Genomic DNA, 14,751 nt, shown 5'->3' with positions numbered 1-14,751 from the left:
GCGGATGGAAGACATCTCTCTCTCTGTCTCTCTCTGTCTCTGTCTCTCTCTCTCTCTCTTCCTCTTTTATTTATTCTCTGTAACTCTGTGTTTTGAATAAGTTATAAATCTTTTTTTAATGAGAATGCAGATGTCTCTGAAAGAGTGATTTCATTTCCCTTGGATATTTACCAGCTAGTGGAACTCTTGGATCATATGGCTGCTCCATTTTGAGTCTGTTCTTTTTCTGAGGGAATTTCATGCAGTTTTGCACAGTGGCTTTACCATAATGTCCAAGGGTTCTCTTCTCTTCACATCCTCCACAGCATTTGTTACTTCTTGTGTTTTTGGTAGAAGCCAATTTACCTGGAGTAAGGTGACATCTCATTATTGCTTCAACTTATACCTCTCTGATAATTAGGGATTTTGTACATTTTTCAATGTATTTCTTGCTCATTGGTATGTATTCCTTTGAGAAATGTCTACACCTACAGCCCATTTTTAAAATTGGATTATTATTATTATTTGCTATTAAGTAGAATGAGTACCTTATGTATTCAAATGCTCTACCTTATGTAGATCACCCTGATGGCTACAGAAACTACAAAAAATGGACTGTAGTGGAACAAAAATAGTAACAGGCAAATGTTTGGTTTGCCATAAAAACTGATGCAATCACTTGGTCATAGCTGAAGGTGGGATAGAGAAGATGTTAGCAGTGATCATGAAAGGAAGGGACACTTCTGCAGTGCATTTTCGAAACAGCCTGCATGGCGTGCTGATGCAGTAAGTGCTAGCTGGGTTGGGGGTAGTAAATTGTAATCGAGGTCAGCATTGAAGAGGGTGACTCTTCAGTAACCGCAGTTCAAGCTATGGTACAATTCCTGATACTTGTGATAATGAGACAATTGTAAATTCGCTGACACTGTGAGACTACTCACTGCCCTTCCGGGTTTTGAAAAGAACAAAACGCTCTGCTATCTCTTATGTGAGCCTGATGATCAATCGTAAGAGAGTATTTATGCTCATTTTACAGATAAGGAAACAGAAATTCAAAGATGTATAATCTTACTCAAGTTCATTGTTAGTGACATTGCTCACAGTTCAAGGCACATAGTTTGATGCATTGCTCACCTTTCTACAACACAGTGTTGACGAGTTAAGTAGAAAACTATGATCCATCAGTTTCCAAATAGGTCACCATAATACCAAGGATCAGAACTTTGTATTTAGTGAAGCCTGAGTTCTGGTCCAGATGTCAGTTAGTAATTTAGGCAAAATTTTAACTTCTGTGCCAATGTCATGTGTAAAGTGGCATTGCTATTAGCCAGATTGAAGTATTGCTGTGAGGATTAAATCAATTCATATAAATTACTTAGCATAGGATTTGGCACCTCTCTGTCTTTCTGGGAACAATAAAACATTAAGATTTGTAGCTCAGTGGTATAATGCCTCTTACATAACTAATATCAGCACAGTTAAACTTCTTACCTCAATTAATATGATTAATGACTTACCATAATGGTAATAATAATGTTAATGCTAATGGTGCTAAAATTTATAATAAAATGATCTAATCAAATGATGTATATTTCCCCATAGGTTTATAAATATTTCTGAAAACTATGACTCATTTTTCTTAAAAAGTCAATCTTTAGGAAGTACTATGATAATGCTTATAACCAACATCTATTAAAATTGTTTATACACCTAGTATTTTGTTGAATTCAGCATGTATTTCGTCTCTTCACTATGATAAACTATGACTAAGATTCCAGTATTGTCTTCATTTTACAGATGATGAAATTGATACAAATACAAGGTATACAGGTTATTGAAAGTCACAGAAATATGAAGTGTCAGAGTTACTCTTTGATGTGAGGAAACCAGAGTATTAAAATCATGCACAATCAAATAAGTATTTATCTGAGGTGCTAAAAATGTTAGGTGGCCTCCCCATGGCCATCAGTCCTAAGAGTCAATGCTGAAGTTCTTTGGAACTGTTTGGCCTTATTCTGACTCTGTTCCTTTATCAGTAAGTTATTTTGTTATGCTTGTGGTAGAAATTAGCTTAGAAATCATTCACTCAGTTTATATCTAATAAAAGGATTGGGAACTTTTATAGATTTAAAGAGATTCCTGTAACTGTCTGTTTCTCTAATCCTGGAAGGGCAGAGTCAGGCCTTGAGACAAGTGCCTACTTTGTCCTTTAAAAGGTGTGATCCTAATCAATTCTCAGCTTTTGAATTTGGTTTTCAAGCTACAGAACAAGTCAGCAATGCCTGTATTGGGGATTTACTAGGAATATATTAACTCATGTGACTCTCTCAGCTGAATGTGGGAGACAGAGTTATCCACGCACGGTTCCTGGAACTTGATCGCTGGGACCAGTTCAAGCCTCCATTGTTTCTGCAGAAAAATTTCTTCAGTGGGGGTGGTTTTTAGTTTTCTTTCCTTAGTCTAACCCGTGGTAGGTTTGATGGTTTGTATATACCTTTTTAAAAAAAGATTTTATTTGTTTGAGAAATAGAGTTACAGACAGAGAGAGGGATAGACAGAGAAAGTGAATTATCTGCTGGTTCACTAATCAAATGGCCACAGCAGCTGGGGTTGGAACGATCCAACGCCTGGAGTTAACAGCTTCTTCTGGGTCTTGCATGCAGTAGGTGCCCAAGCACTTAGGCCATATTCTACTGCTTTTCCAGGCCATAAGCAGAGAGCTGGGTCAGCAGAGGAGCAGCTGGGACACAAACCAGTGCCCGTATTTGATGGTGGCGTCACAGGCAGAGGGTTAAACTACTAAGCCACAGCACCCGCCACTGCACTACACTTTTTAAAATGAATGTTAAACTATTTTTATTTAACTGTTACTGAAGGGAGGGATTGAGAGCCCAGGTGAAAAGAAGTACAACCAATTTGTCGAATGTCGAGCTAAATAAAATCACTGCCTTTAAAAATATTCCTTGTGAGGGTGGTTTATTTGCAGAGGGAAGGCTCACTGGTGGAACAGAGTGTCACCTGTGAACAAGCACCACACTGCTGCCTTGAGAGCAGGAAAGCCTCTGTAGAGCTAGGCAGGTGTTATATCTTTGTTTATCCATCATGAAGCTCCTGGCCCCGCTCTTGTAACAAAATGCAGGTTAAGAAGAAGAAAGCATAACCCACTTATTTAAAGACTGGGAGACATGCAGAAATGTGATTGGACATTTCTATAAAACCGTAGACAGGGGAAACCCAACAAGATTCATCTGTGCAGATTCTTCTTCAGCTCTCTCTGTAGCATCCCTTCCCTTGGATTCAGGAGAGGGTCTTCAGGCAAGGAGGGACAGGGAATTCCTTTATGCCCAACTTTCGCACAGAAAGGAGGGGGTGTCAGGGCGATTATCCTATTTCTGAGCCCACTCTATATCTACAGTAAAAATACTTTAGGTAGCATTTTCTGAGCCCTAAAATTTTCAAAAAAAGCATGATGTTTAAGATTATTATTGTACAGGGGTCTGTGAACTCATCTTCTCTTTTACTAAGATCAGTCCTTTGCCCATACAACTAACAAATGTGGAACAGAAAAGCTGATTATCAGGGAGACCAGCAACTGATGAGGTCCAGGCCAAAGACTCAGATCTCTTTAAGCAAATCAGTGCAGTGGGGAAGAGGAAGGCCTAGATTTGAGAGACATTTAGGATGCAGAATTATCTCTTCTAATATCCCGATTTTTCCCATCTCAAGTTCAGATTGTTTCTTACTCCCTCTGTTTCTCCCAGAGCCCCTACTTATCATGTAGCATTAACCTCAGTCTCAGAGTGTCACTGTACAAGCCATGTGTCCCACCACAGGGGGAGCTGGAGAGCAGAGGACACCTAAATCCTCCCACCAGGGCCTCCTCACACCACCTTCAGCTGTGTTCCTGCTAGTTTCTTAGTGCCTTAGAACATAAGTCAAAATGAGTTAAAAGTGAGTTATGCTCTGCTCAATTATGCTTTCATCACTTGTTTGTTATGGAAGAAAAATGACCTCCTGCCTCAGGCCAGGCTTGTGAGCTCCTGCCAGGGTCTTTGACACACAAGCTTTAATGTTTCACAATTCTATGGGATACATGACCCACAGCTCTTTCCTGTTTTTCCTCCACCTTATCTTAAAATTTAAGTTTCAGCACTGGGTGTTTGAAGTCATGCAATTCTGCACTTGATGCAGCAGACTCTAATATATTTGGAAGACACGAGTATTTATTGCAACCCAGAGACTATTTAAAATTAGACATGAACTAACACACCAAAATAACTCTGCAAGGAAAATGATTGTATGACTCCACCTCCAGACGGAGACTGGTCTAGCCCACATGAAGTGTTGTTTTCATTTTTAAAAAATAGATTAAGTGAAATGGACATTTCGACCGGCTCTCTAGGCTAATCCTCCACCTGTGGCACCAGTACTCTGGGTTCTAGTCCCGGTTGGGGCACTGGTTCTGTCCCGGTTGCTCCTCTTCCATTCCAGCTCTCTGCTGTGGCCCGGGAAGACAGTGGAGGATGGCCCAAGTGCTTGGGCCCTGCACCCGCATGGGACCAGGAGGAAGCACCTGGCTCCTGGCTTCGGTTCGGTGAAGCTCACCAGCCGCAGCACGCTGGCCTTAGCGGCCATTTTGGGGGTGAACCGACAGAAGGAAGACCTTTCTCTCTGTCTCTCTCTCACTAACTCTGCTGTCAAAAAAATAAAAGGATATTTTGAGATTTAATGATTCTTTACAGCCCTTGCCTCTTCTGTTGAGAAACAGTGTTTTTTTTTTTTTTTTCCTTCATACTACTTTGTGAGCTCTTTACTTAGTGCAGGGTTAATCTTACAAGTATTAAGTAAACTGTAAATAGATCTTTGTAAAAATTAATAGTGGGAATAGGAGACAGGAGGAAGAAGGGCTGTGGTGTGGGTGGGAAGTATCCCTATGCTCCTAACTTTGAAATACATGAAGCTTATATACATCAAATAAAATTTAAAAATTAGATCAAATCACTGCAAATATAATCACAAGCTCACCTCCACTCTTCTGAAACTCATTTCCCTCCAAGGGCAAGAGATAGCCATGAAATCAAGAAATGCTAAGAAAGGTGAAGCCATGAGGGAGGAACAGGGATATTTCAGAATTCAAGCTGCCAGGATGAGCCCTCTCGAAGTAAAATAGATGTTAGAATAATTGCTTGAAATACGGGTGTCTTCTCTGGCTTTCTTCCTGTGAGGTGTGTCTGTGGGTGTCTGAGTGGAGGGAGGAGGAAAAAAAAGGAAGAGGAGGAGGAAAAGGGGAAGAAAGAAAGGAAGAAGGCAGAGGCAGAATGGAGGAACAGAGATGGGGAGAATGCATCTCCCAGGCTGAATTCCAAAGTCTTCCATTCACGGTGTTTCTCAGCTGGGTGGCCTTATGTCAAATACACCTCTTTGCCAGTTTTGTAAAGTGAGGTAATGACTTATCTTTGCCCTACTGAACGATTACGAATGCCAAGAAACTGAGTAAATGTAAAAGTGTTTTAGCCCCTCACATGTACATTGTATAGAAATGAGGATGATGATGATAAGAGTGGGAATAAGAGAGGGAGGAGATGTACAGTTCGGCACATGCTCACTCAAACTTATCCCTAATCGTAGAGTTAGAAACGTGCCAGAGATTCCAATTCAATCCCATCAAGGTGGCATGTACCAATGCCATCTTACTTGTTAAAGTGATCAGTTTAACTTCATAATTGATAAAAAGATAGGATTAAATGTCAAAGGATCACATAAATAAGTCCAGTGTCTGCAAATAATAATTGATAGAATTAAAAAGGAGAGAATGACCGTGAGGCCGGCGCCGTGGCGCACTAGGTTAATCCTCCGCCTGCAACACTGGCATCCCAAATGGGCGTCGGGTTCTAGTACCAGTTGCTCCTCTTCCATTCCAGCTCTCTACTGTGCCCTGGGAAGGCAGTGGAGGATGGCCCAAGTGCTTGGGCCCCTGCACCCGCATGGGAGACCAGGAAGAAGCTCCTAGCTCCTGGCTTTGGATCGGCATAGCTTCGGCCATTGTGGCCATTTGGGGAGTGAACCAACAGAAGGAAAACCTTTCTCTCTGTCTCTCTCTCTCTCACTGTCTGTAACACTACCTGTCAAATACATAAATAAATAAGAGTAAAAAAGCAAGGAAAAAAATTTAAAAAAATTAAAAAGGAGAGAATGATCCTACATGGGAAACGGGACACACAGCAGACTCATAGAATGGCAAATGCCCTGAACAGCACTCTGGCCTCAGAATTAACTCTTAAGGCATTAGGATCTTGCTAAAAAGCCCATGAGAGTTTTGCAGCATGGAAAGTCAAGACACTGTGGCAAAAAAAAAGACTTAAATGAAAGATATCTGTGAGTGAGATCCCAGCAAAAAGAACGGGCCATCAAAGAAGGAGGTACCTTACTCTGAAGGGAGGTGAGAACTTCCACTTTGAATATGGTCTTGTCTAAATAAGATCAGAGTTTGTGAACTCAAGAGGCTCCCATAGCCTTGGCAGCTCATGACAAGAGTCTTGGGTGATTACTGATGCCATAAATAAGAGTGTCAATTGTTAAATCAACAACGGGAGTCACTGTGTACTTACTCCCTATGTAGAACCTCTGTCCTTAACGTGTTGTACTATGGGAATTAATGGTAAAACAACTAATAAAATAGTACTCTATACTTTGTGTGTCTGTGTGGGTGCAGTCTGTTGAAATCTTTACTTAGTATATATTAAGTTGATCTTCTGTATATAAAGATAATTGAAAATGAATGGTGATGAAGAATGGGATGGGAGATGTGATGGTTGTTGGTGGGAGGGAGATTATGGGGGAAAACCACTATAATTCAAAGTTTGTACTTTGTAAATTTATATTTATTAAATAAAATTTGAAAAAAATTATCCAGTTAAAACAATTCAAAAAAAGACAAGAAATGAGGATGATGATTATTGTAGTTAGTTACTACTCTTATCACGTGGAAAGCATGGCTTCCACTCAGGCTAACATCAGACCCTGTCTCAGTATGGGACGCTTCCAGCCTGAATTCAAGCCTCTCATTTTAGTGAAGAGGAACACCTGAGCCCTATTCCTGCTGCCCCCATCACCACCCAAGGATCTGGAGAAGTCAAGCCACATCTCTGAGCCACAGTTTCCTGATATATATTTGGATCACCTGTTAATACCTAGCTCACAACATTATTGGGGTTTCCAAGTGAGACAGTATGTGCTAAGTCAGCTATTTACTGTGTCAATATTTATTGTTGCTATTGGCAAGAACTAAAAACAACCAAATTTCAGATATGTTTTCTACTTCCTTGCATGACCCACTTCACCTCAGCTTTCGATGACAAGGAAAGTCTCTCATCATCGGTGAAGGATCTATCAGGATTCTGCATGTCACTTGGCTGTCTTTACTATAAAGGTAGAGAGTTGATGAGGTAGTATTAAGAAAGTGAAATCAATCAGGGTCCTTCAGTCATGACAACCAGCAGACCCAGAACTTCTGTTATATAATTGTTTGTATATAATAATAACTTCTGTTATATAACTGTTGTATAATTGCTTGGCTGTGTACCACTATTGTCTATAATCTTATACAAGAGTTTGGGGATGCAGTTGTCCATGGGCCTCTGTACAGGTCCTCTACCACCAAGAGCAAGCACATATGTTTCTTGTGTACTCTCACCTACTGCTGTGAATATAAAGAGGCATAAATCTACAAAAGGCTCTGAAGTAGCCGTTTGTCCCATCTGAATCCTAACCTGATTTTTCCTGGAGCAAATTTCCTCCCTTAAAGGTAATTCATGTAATGGATGCAGGCAGGAAGTTAATGAGTGTGCCTGCTGGAGTGCAGAGTGCCAGGAATGAGTGCATAAAATTCTCCCCTAAACACTTGTTTTCTCATCTCATGATGAGAAGTCTGACACACAGCATCATCTCTCATTTCTGTTATCTTCCTGACACTTGATATTTTGTAGGTAGCCCTTTGTCACACTCTGAAGGTATTTGTGCTTCCAGTGGTTCAACATCCCAGTTCAAAGTCATTTTTTATTTGTGAAGACTTCTTGAATATTTGTCACTGCACCAAGTAGAATGAATTACACTCTGCTTATGCAAGGATATTTCAGGTTCTTAATGCACTTTTGTTTAATGAGTGATTGAGTGAATGTGAAAAACAAAGGCATTGAACACTTAGGTTAAAATTTTTTGACTTTGCTAAAATAACAATAAAACCTTTGTTTGATTTTTTTTTGTTCACTTTTTTGGGGTGGGATGTATATGGCTGTAGCTTCCTAGCTACCTGGGTGAAAGACGAACACATCATTAATATGCCAGTACCCTGCAATGCAGATAGCACCCATTAGGAAAATGTTATATGTGGTCTGCAGTGAATTCTGCCAATAAAGTAAGTGATGGTCAGCTGTCTCTCCCCCTCTTCGTGGAGGAACGACACAGGACCCTGCGCTGTTCTTTTGTCTGCTCAGCCCTTCCCGGGTTTGCTGCTGGTTCTTCCCGGGTTGGCTACCATCCCTTCCACCTCCGTGGAAGGGCGGTTCCCCCTGGCCACTTTCCCCACTTCTGCGGGGGAGCAGCACACCGCCGGCCAGCTCTCTTGGGGGCTGCTCAGATGTTATTCGGATGTTCCCCTTAGATGTTCCTGGTGCATGTTGTCTCTCTCCTCCTTTATAGTCCTCTTCCACCAATCCCAACTCTGCTACCCACACACCGAGTATGCTGCTCTCCTCCAATCAGGAGCAGGATCAGCTCCTGCAGGTTACTGGTCGAACTGGAGGCAGCTGTGTAAAAGTTGTTTACTCCTCTCCCAGCGCCATATTGTGGGAGAGCAGATGCATAGAATAAGTCTTAATTCCAGTAACTTAGTCTAGTCCGAGTTGCTCCCCACAGTTCCCCCTTTCTTTTTATTTTTTGGCGTTGATACACGCCTGTCTTCGGTGCCCCGCGGCACACACTCTGCTCTGCTTGCTGGAGTTGTCCACAGGTGCTTACAAGCCCTACCAATCAGGTAAACCGAATCCGGGCCCTCTCTTCACCATGTTGTGAAGTTTTTAGGCGCTGATGCGTGCCTGTGTTCGGTGCCCTGCAGTGCATGCTCTGCTCTGCTAGAACTGCCTGCAGGTGCTTACAAGCCCTACCAATCAGGCAAACTGAATCCGAGCCTTCTCATTGCCATATTGTGGGGAGACTTATTGATGTTGATTCGTGCCTGTCTTCGGTGACCTGCGGCACATACTGCCTGCAGGTGCTTATCATCTTACTAATCAGGCAGACCAAATCCAAGCCCTCTCATTGCTGTGTTGTGGGGAGGCCTTATTTTTCTCTATTTCTCTATCTCCGGGCATTCCTATTTCTCTTATTTTACTTCTATCTGCCAGCATTGCTATTTCTCTCATTTTACTTCTATACTTCTATTTCTCTTATCCCCACAGCTTCCCGGCACCTGCCCCGAGGCAGCTTCTCGGCGCCTCGCCCCTCGGCGGCTTCCCAGCTCTGCACAGCTTCCCGGTTTTGCGCACGCTCCGTGGTCTCCGTGCCCTTCCCGCCCGCACCACGGCCTCCATGCCAGCCCCACACTTCCTATCTACTCGTGCCCTGTGCGCTCTCTCCACTTGTGCCCTGCGCGCTTTTCTCTGCCCTCGGCGGGTTCCGCGAATCACAGCCTAGCTCCCGTTTCCGCCAACGGTATTCAGTCTAAGTTCCCTGGGCTAACCTGGCAAATTCAACCTAGCTTACGTCTCCGCCTTTCGGTTTGGCTTCCCGTCTTTTGCTCCCCGGGCTAATCTGACGGATTCCAACCTAGCTTACGTCTCCGCCTCTGGTTTTAACTTTTCTCCTTTTGTTCCCCGGGCTGACTTGACGAATTCCAACCTAGCTTACATCTCCGCTTTGGCCTGCCCCCGCGGCTTCATCCTCCCTAACATATTTTTCTCTACCCGGTATGTTTCCTAACTTTTCTTCCAACAATATTCCCCTCTCATTTCTCCTGGCTTCTCCCTACAGTCCGTATCCGAGTCTAAGTTTCTTCTAGGTTTCACTTTCGCTTTCAACCATAGATTTCTCCTAACTTCCCCTCCATAGTCCGTATCCGAGTCTATGTTTCTTCCAGCTTTCACTTTCACTTTCAATCCTAACTTCTTCCGGCACTTTTTCTGTCCGGCTTTTCCCTAGGCTCTTCTAGTCTCTCTCTCTGGTATTTTCCCGCTTCTTGCCTCCTAGGTTTCATATCCGAGTCACGGCACCATTATGTCGCTCCCCCTCTTCGTGGAGGAACGACACAGGACCCTGCGCTGTTCTTTTGTCTGCTCAGCCCTTCCCGGGTTTGCTGCTGGTTCTTCCCGGGTTGGCTACCATCCCTTCCACCTCTGTGGAAGGGCAGTTCCCCCTGCCACTTTCCCCATTTCCGAGGGGAGCGGCACACCGCCGGCCGGCTCTCTCGGGGGCTGCACTGGTGTTCCTTCAGATAGATGTTCCCTGGTGCATGTTGTCTCTCTCCTCCTTTATAGTCCTCTTCCACCAATCCCAACTCTGCTACCCACACGCCGAGTACGCTGCTCTCCTCCAATCAGTAGCAAGATCAGCTCCTGCAGGTTACTGGTCGAACTGGAGGCAGCTGTGTAAAAGTTGTTTACTCCTCTCCCAGCGCCATATTGTGGGAGAGCAGATGCATAGAATAAGTCTTAATTCCAGTAACTTAGTCTAGTCCGAGTTGCTCCCCACAGTCAGCGGTTATTAAAACTGCTGTTTGAATTTTTATGTCACTAATGTAATTATTTTGTATATAACTAATGTAAATATTTTGTGTGATGCTACTGTAAGTAAAGATTTTTGCCTTTATTTACTGTATAGAGAGTGTATATTTTATTTTGTGGTATAAAGAAAGAATTCTAATTTTACTTGAAAAAGGATCTCTATACTGGGAAAGTCAATCTCTTAGGACTTGTTGCATTCTTACAGGTGTTGCTATTCTACCAAGATTCTAGTACTTTGAGAGGCTTCTTTCTAAGATTTATTTTATTTATTGGAAAGTCAGATTTACAAAGAGAGACAGAGACAGAGAGAGAGAGAGAGAGAGAGAGATCTTCTATCCATTGGTTCACTCCCCAGATGACCGCAATGGCCAGAGCTGAGCAGATCCAAAGCCAGGAACCAGGAGCTTATTCTGGGTCTCCCATGCAGGTACAGGGCCCCAAGGACTTGGGCCATCCTCCACTGCTTTCCAGGGTGTACTATGAGGGAGATGGATCAGAATCGGAGCAGCTGGGATGCAAGCCAGCACCCATGTAGGATGCTGGCTCTGCAGCTCAGGCTTTAACCCACTGTGCCACAATGCTGGCCCCTCTGAGAGCTTTTAACCTAAGTTATATCTCAGTGTTTCTCATGCAGCTGATGACATGGTCCCTCCTGGACAAATAATTGGCGAATTTCCTTGCTGGTATAAATGTAGAAGTTTCAGCAAACTCAATGTTCCTCAGGTACAGAGAAAGCCCAATGCACGTGTAGCATTCAGCTGGGCCAAATTACACTTCCCTCCTCCTTGGAAGTTGCAAGGAGGGGGAATCAATGCTAATATTCTGATGATGTTGCTTGCTTTACCATGAGAAATAAACTCTTTTTTCTCTGACCCAGTTGTCTCATGTCTTCTGCCATCATTCATGAAGCAGTAATAGGCTAACTCTGTGAGCATAAATAGAATGAAATAAAATCGCACAATCAATATTATGTGAGTAGGACTTGATGGAGGGTAACTTTCTGCCATTTTTTTCCAAAGAATGTAATTTGCCTTGCCAAGTTGTGGATTGGATGTGAAGGTGGCTATGGTATCTACAGGGGCGGGCTCTGTTTTCTATTCATATTTACAGTGATGATTTTGGGGAAGTTTCTATATTACCTCCCTGTGTCAGGACAAGATTCGCTGGTTGTGGTGTTCACCTGCAGAGAGAGAACATAAACTTTTACTTCTCGTGCTTTCTCTGTAGATATCTCCATCTTCAGTTTCTTACTGATCTACAGGTCAAGGAAATTGGTGGTATAATTGTTGACTCGGACCTAGTTCTGTCACCTGGCAGCTACTGACTCCAGAAAAGTCACCCAAACCCTCCAAGACTATTTACTTATCTGAAATTGAGGAAATAATACTTAACCAAAGGGTAATTAGATACCGCATGAAAAATCCTCCTTTGGGCACACTCCAAGTCCTTGACAGGTTTGTGTTGATGTGGTCCCTTACTCAGATGGTGCCCCTGCCCTGTGCTTATTACTCAGAGCTTTCCACTTCAGTGTACTCTGACTTCCAAGTACCAGCAACTGACTTTCTTGGACTGAGAGATTTCTCCAGAGCTTCATGTTCTGCCCATATTGTGGCAGCTTTCCAGAGACCTCAAATAACACCTAGTAAGAGCTGGTACAAATCGGGGCCTGTGCTGTGGTGTAGCAGATAAAGACACCCTGTGCAGTGCTGGCATCCCATATGGGTGCCGGTTCAAGTCCCTGATGCTCCAATCCAGTTCTCTCCTATGGCCTGGGAAAGCAATAGAAGATGACTCAAGTGCTTTGGTCCCTGCACCCACGTGGGAGACCCAGAAGAAGCTCCTGGCTCCTGTTTTCAGATCAGCCCAGCTGCAGCCATTGTAGCCATCTGGGGAGTGAACCAGTAGATGGAAGACTCTCTCTCTCTCTCTCTCTCTCTCTCTCTCTCTCCTCTTTCTCTCTCTCTCCCTCTCTCTGCCTCTCTGTAATTCTGCCTTTCCAATAAATAAATAAATCCCCAAAAAAAGAGTAGGTGTACATCCAGTTGCTTGTCTCTCAAATGGAATAATTCCACAGTGTTTTCCAGAGCTTACCCATTGACTTGACAATTTATACTTTGTTATTTGACTCCTCCTGTTCCCACTGCCCGCATCCTAACAGTTTATCAATACACTGCATGCACTTGAATGCTTGCTTTGAAGTCCATTCCAGGGAGCATTCAAACTCTCACACTCCTTTGGAACTTACGTCTGTCACATGTGTGAATTTTGTTAAAGAGTAAGGGATAGCATCCAAACATGGAAAAGAAGATCTAGAAGAGAATCTGTGGACTGGAATGTAATTCTTCTAATTCGCTATCTGTGGTCTTTCTCAAGTTGAATTTTTTCCTTTGATACAAGGAAGGAAGTGAAACAGAATCCCAATGAACGTCTCTAGCTCTTCCTACCTCTTTCTCTTCCTGTATGGATTGGCATCAGAAAGCAGGCTAAGGGTTTTCCTGATAAAAGTTGGAGTTTCATTTTGCAAAGGCTGAAGTTCATGGTGATTTAGAACATCTGGTGGGGCTGGTGCTGTGGCATAGTGGGCTAAGCCTCCACCTGCTGTGCCTGCATTCCATATGGGTACCAGTTCATGTCCCGGCTGCCCCTCTTCCAATCCAGGTCTCTGCTAGTGGCCTCGGAAAGCAGTTGGAGATGGTCCAAAGGCTTGGACTCCTGTATCTGCATGGGAGACCCAAAAGAAGCTCCTGGCTCCTGGCTTGAGATCTTCCCAGCTCTGGCTATTGTGACCATTTGGGGAGTAAACCAGCAGATGGAAGACCTTTCTATCTGTCTCTACCCCTCTCTGTAACTCCACCTCTCAAATAAATAAATAAAATATTTAAAAAAAAAAGAAATCTGGTTTGGGGTACTGGAAGCCAAAGCAAAACTGTTGTGTAGGGATTTGATTGGAATAAGTTATTGACAGTAAGAAATGATGAGGGTAGTTTAGGTATTTGAACAAACTTAGAATTAACTTGAAGAATTTAAAAAATATGTTGTTGACCTCTTATTTGCTGTGATGTTTCAGGAATTAAGTGATAGCCAGGCTCATGAAATAGTTAGGGGTGGGGCTGGCATTGTGACACTGCAGGTTAAATGGGTTAGGAAACCTTTCTGGGGCCCAGTTCCAATCCAGTTCCAAGCTAATGCCTCTGGAAAACCAGTGGAAGATGGCCCAAGGCGTTGGGCCTAAACACCCATGCGGGAGTTTCGGATGGAGCACCAGGATCCAAGCTTCTGGCTTTGGCCTGGCCCAGTTCCAGCCATTGTGCCATTTGAGAAGTGAACCAGTGGATAGAAGATCTCTCTCTCTCTCCCTCTCTCTCTCTTTCTCTCTCCCCCCTCCCTCTCCCTCTTCCTCTCCTTCTCTCTCACCCTCCCTCCTCTCTCCCTCCTTCTCTCCTTTTCTGTCTCTCTATCTCTGTGTGTGGGAGAGCAGATGCATAGAACAAGTCTTAATTCGAGTAACTTAGTCTAGTCCGGGCTGCTCCCCACAGATCCCCCTTTCTTTTTATTTTTTGGCGTTGATACGCGCCTGTCTTCGGTGTCCCGCGGCACACACTCTGCTCTACTTGCTAGAGTTGCCACAGTTTCTTACAAGTCCTATCAGGCAAACCGAATCCGGGTCCTCTCTTCGCCATGTTATGAGGAGGTTTTTAGGCGCTGATGCGTGCCTGTGTTCGGTGCCCTGCAGTGCATGCTCTGCTCTGCTAGAACTGCCTGCAGGTGCTTACAAAACCTGTCAGGCAAACCGAATCCAAGCCTTCTCATTGCCTTTTTGTGGGGAGGCCTTACTGATGTTAATTCGTGCCTGTCTTCGGTGACCTGTGGCGCATAAGCTGCTAGCCGCCCAGGTGCTCATCGCCTCACTAATCGGGCAGACCGAATCCAAGCTCTCACATTGCAGTGTTGTAGGGAGGCCTTTCTATTTCTCTATTTCTCTATCTCCGGGCATTCC

The 14,751-nt window shown here is 43.6% G+C and overlaps 1 pseudogene; it reads left to right on the top strand.

Moving 5' to 3' along the window:
* The first annotated feature begins 688 nt into the window (after nt 1-688).
* Nucleotides 689-14,751, top strand: part of LOC100359027 (transcription factor E2F4-like) — a 198,429-nt pseudogene continuing 184,366 nt past the window's right edge.

This window comes from Oryctolagus cuniculus, chromosome 6 (genome assembly GCF_051225735.1).
Source record: "Oryctolagus cuniculus isolate XC-2025 breed Fujian yellow rabbit chromosome 6, ASM5122573v1, whole genome shotgun sequence".
NCBI classification, from domain to species: Eukaryota; Metazoa; Chordata; class Mammalia; order Lagomorpha; family Leporidae; genus Oryctolagus; species Oryctolagus cuniculus.
The sequence above is the reverse complement of the archived record's forward strand: the minus strand, read 5'-3'. Positions and strand labels throughout refer to the sequence as shown.